This window comes from Lycium ferocissimum, unplaced genomic scaffold, assembly GCF_029784015.1.
Source record: "Lycium ferocissimum isolate CSIRO_LF1 unplaced genomic scaffold, AGI_CSIRO_Lferr_CH_V1 ctg9873, whole genome shotgun sequence".
In the NCBI taxonomy this organism is placed as follows: Eukaryota; Viridiplantae; Streptophyta; class Magnoliopsida; order Solanales; family Solanaceae; genus Lycium; species Lycium ferocissimum.
In genome coordinates this window covers 249-5,174 of record NW_026727925.1, presented here as the reverse complement: position 1 = coordinate 5,174, position 4,926 = coordinate 249, and the positions used below count along the sequence as shown (strand labels likewise).

Genomic DNA, 4,926 nt, shown 5'->3' with positions numbered 1-4,926 from the left:
TTGTGAAAATCCTACCTTTGATTTTAAAATACAAGGGTGTATCTCAAATTAATTCTTATTACATGATTATTTAATGGAAAGATAACTAGAATTTTAACGTATTTGCCAAAAAAAAAACCAAAAAATCTTAATTATATTGATGTATTCCTAATTTTTCAAACAAAAAACTTAACTTCTTAAGAAATATTACGCAAATGACACTTTATCGGAATAAATAATTTTCAAATAATTTTAAAGCGGAAGAATAAATAAAGAAACTAAAGATGAGGTATTCTTATATAATAAAATATTATAACTCAATATAACTAAAATAACTTGCTGCTTAATGTGCGAGAAAGTTAATAACAATAGTTGGCATATTTTATTAAGTAATTTATGTTATTTATAATTTTAATTTATCTTTTAAAAATACATTTAGTTGCAACTATACCCCATAAAGAGTGTATGTGCATGATTCTCATAGTATAAATGGTGTAAATGTTCAATTTTTAAACACAAGGGGTGTATCTCGAATTAATTTTTATTGCATGAGTATTTAAATAATTAACCCTCAATTATAATAGAATTTTTTTTACTTTTGTCGGTGGTAAAAAGATCATAGACTCTATTGTTTTTAGAGTTAGCTAAACAAACACTAACTAAGAAAAGGGAGCACCAAGTCGATGAACAAGAGGTTCAAAAATTTGTTAAAAAATATAATTATCAAAAAATAAGAGAATAAATATTTTTTTATAAGAATAAGTACTTTCATAAATATCAAAGAGAAGAGAATAAAAATTTGTTAAAAGGTTCTTATGGTATCAGAACATTAAATTAATATTATAAATATTTTAGAAAAAATTAATGTTATAAATCTTTTAGGAAGTTTGATATATATATATATATATATATATATATATATATATATATATATATATATTATAAATGGAAACTTTTGCATAGTAATGTATGGATACACTAAGTATACATGAGACGGCCAAGTTGGTTACATAGAGCACTAAAATAGTGCGTTATGTAATTTAGATTTTTTTTTTTAAAAGAAAATTCGGGTAATGGATTTTAACGGGAGACGTTAACTCACTTTTATATGATGCATAAAAAAGCTGCGTTAAAGGTACTTTCATACCACTTTTTTTTCTTAGGTATTTTGGTTCATTTCTTCTTTTTTTGGGTCATTTAGGTTCCGGAATCGCTATTCACTCCGTCCCATTTTAAATATAGTTTTAGCTCTTTTCATATTCACTAAGAAAACAATAAATAAAAGATATAGTTTATTAGATTATCCTTATTGATTTTTACTCTTAAATATTGTACATACTTCTTTAATATTAAGGGTATAGTTGGAACCAATTGTTACTTAAGTCTTGAATTACTAACATGACAATATTTAGGGATAATTTTTTTTAGCTAAAACGACAGTCTATATGGACTGAGAGAATGTAACACTCAACACATCCTTGTTTTTCCTCTATAAAAGAAGACTAGAACTCAAGGGAGAACTACGTACCACATAAAATTCCTCAATATAGTAAAGCAAAAAACATAGTAGAACCAAAGTTAAGAGATGGCAGACGTGAAGTTGCTTGGTCTATGGTATAGTCCTTTTAGTCACAGAGTTGAGCGGGCGCTAAAGATTAAGGGTGTGGAATATGAATTTATAAATGAAGATCTAAAACAAAAGAGCCCTCTGCTTCTTAAATCAAACCCTGTTCACAAGAAAATCCCTATTCTCATTCACAATGGCAAGATCATTTGCGAGTCAATGGTAATTGTTCAATACATTGATGAGGCAGTTGAAGGCCCTTCCATCTTGCCTAAAGACCCTTATGACCGAGCTATTGCTCGTTTCTGGGCTAAGTTCCTTGATGATAAGGTATAATCATTTTCATGCTATATATTCCAATTAGTTGGGAGTAAGTTTTAGTCACATCAGTATGTTACGTGTATATGATTTTTTTAACCTGTCAGAGATTTATATACTAGTATAAAATTTCAAAAAAATATAGTACTTTTATAAGATTGGTTTAGGATGAGAGCTCCGATGTAAAAAGCGACACAATAGAAGATTCATATAAATTAATCCAAACTTGCTTGAAGTTGAGTTATAGTAATTGTTATTATATATAGGATCTGCAGAATTGAGTAAAATTTGTATTGAAATTTATGTTTTGAGTGTAATTTGCAGGTTGCAGTGATGATCAAAACTTTCTTTCGCAAAGGAGAGGAGCAAGAGAAAGGTAAAGAGGAAGTTTGTGAGATGCTGAAAGTTCTTGACAACGAGATCAAGGATAAGAAGTTCTTTGTTGGTGATCAATTTGGATTTGCTGATATTGCTGCAAATGTTGTGGGTCTTTGGCTAGGAGTTTTTTGAAGAAGCCTCTAGAGTGGTTTTGGTTACAAGCGAAAAATTCCCACATTTTTGTGCTTGGAGAGATGAATACATTAACTGCACCCAAAACAAGAAATATCTACCTCCAAAAGATGAATTATTGATTCCGCATCTCAAACTTTGCTTTCAAGCTGCAGCTGCTCCGACATGAACTCCTGTTTAGTCATCGTTTCAAGTTTCGATTTTGTGTGCCAATAAAAGTTGTCGTTAAGGGCGAGTTTATGTTAGTTCTATTTAATAATTGATTTTAACTTGAGTTATGTATTCGTAAGCAAAAAATACTTAAAACGCGAGCTTGCTTGATCACACTTATTCAAAACTTATAAGTCGATCGAGATCCTAGATTGCTAATGACTAAAATTATTCCTTCTGTTTTATTATATGTGAGGCCATTAATATTTAGAGTCTAAAGAATTGTTTTGAACGTTATTTTCCATATATTTTCTAATTTTTTTAAATTATTAGTTTTTGAGACTTATAATATTTTTAGATATATAGATTTTATTTCATTTTAAAAAATTATGTTGTAATTTATGCCGAAAATTAAATAATTAATCTTCTAGCCGAATGCTTTAAAGACAGAAAGTCGTCCTTCCCTCTTCAATACTGACCATTCTTTCTTCCAACAGTTGGACCCCAAGATGTAGATTAGCCACCTTTCTTCCAACAGTTGGACCACCAACATGAACAATCTGCCATATTTTGCTTTTAATTGTAGCAAGCTCATCAATGTAGTGGTATAGCTTTGTTCTCCAAAACAAAAAACAAAAAACTGAACTCTCAATTGAGAATGATATCGTGATAAGCGGAGCCACATGCATTGACGAAGAAATTAAATTCTTTTCGGTGAAAAATTATATTATACAAATAATTAAAAAAAAATATCTATATATATATAGAACTATTTTCATGGAGAAGTACATGTCCAAATGTTATGTTTGTCATTTATATATTTTCTTGAATTTTCTTATCAGAATTTCAGTCTCTCTGCTCAAATTCTGTTTCGCTTAATTAGAACAAAATTGTAACAAGGCTTAATACATAGATATCCTCCTAAAGTTGTTAACTAATTTAACTTTAACATTATAATTTGGACTTGTTCTTATTGAACACTCGGCTTTAATCTAATATATAACTATCGATAGGGGTGGAAAATGGGCGAATCGGGTCAAATTTGAGCGAGGTCAAAACGTTAAATTAATGAGCGAATCGTCATAATTCAACCTGCTCAAAACATACTTGGGTTAAAATTGATTGGGTCAAAACGAGTTAAATTGCGGGTCATAACCCAATCCCCCAAGTTAAAATTATCAAAGATAGGATAATTCAATTTGTTAAACTAATTTATTCTCTTTGATCCACCACTAATTCCCACGTGGATTTCACTTAAAACTCAAATTGCAGACAATTATTTCTCAATAAAATATTTATTTCCTTATAAAACAAATAAAATCGTATCCACAATACCCAGATTCACGAATTTCAAACAAAGTCCCAAAATCAGTTTTGTATTTCAAACAATTTCACAAAAACAACTTGCACTATGTGAAAGAATAACAACATCAAAATCAACTGGGAAATTACCTAATTCACCGATAATATAAGGATAGAGCTTACAAAAAGCAAAAGTAGTAGAACCCCTGGAGTTTCTCATGACCCTCTATGATGCTGAACATTGTTACTTTGCTATTCAGTTCAGGGGTTGATTATTGACCGGTCAACTGTCCCGACCCGTGTAGAAAACGGGCCAGTTTGGGTTACAACCCAATTTAATCCGTCGAAATATCACACCCAACCCGTTAAATTCTCGACAAAGTTAGGCTTACACATTTATGGGTCAAATTTGACACCTCTACCTCGTTATCTATCTTTATAGAATAGGAAGATAAAAGCACGACGTGATGATAAATTAATAGTCACTTAAAATTCGTATTTAATAAATAAAATAAATAAAAAAGACAACAAAAATCTATCTATATAGAATAAGAGAGATAAAAGTATTATATAATGATGTCTCACTTAAAAATTAGTATTTAATAATCTCTATATAGTAATAGGAGAGACAAGCATTTATGACGACACTCACATATCATCAAAATTGTGATTTAATAAATAAAAAAATAAAACACAACAAAAAATGAAAAGAAAAGAAATGACAAAAAGATTAAAAAAAAATCTATCTAACTCACAAACACGCGCACGGTTAAAAATTTTAAGAAATTAAATTTAAAAATTCAATAAAAGCACGTTTTTAATTCTATATTATATTTTTCTATCCTACTTTTTGAGAAATTTAAGGAATGTATCCTTTACTTTTTTAAATACTAACATAATAATTAGGACAAAGAAAAAACTATTGTTTACAATTTTGTGCAATTCTCCAGGAAATTTTTCAAACATAAAATTAAATCATAGAACATATAATAAAGATAAACGTTAAATTCCCCATCTTACTTTATCAAAATAAAAATATAATAATAATAATAATAACAATAATAATAATATATTCCAATTTGTTAATTTGATATTATTAATAA

General features: G+C 28.7%; 1 pseudogene; it reads left to right on the top strand.

Annotated features, from left to right (window-relative positions):
• The first annotated feature begins 1,504 nt into the window (after positions 1-1,504).
• LOC132046215 (probable glutathione S-transferase) lies at positions 1,505-2,555 on the top strand (annotated as a pseudogene).
• Positions 2,556-4,926: the final 2,371 nt, after the last annotated feature.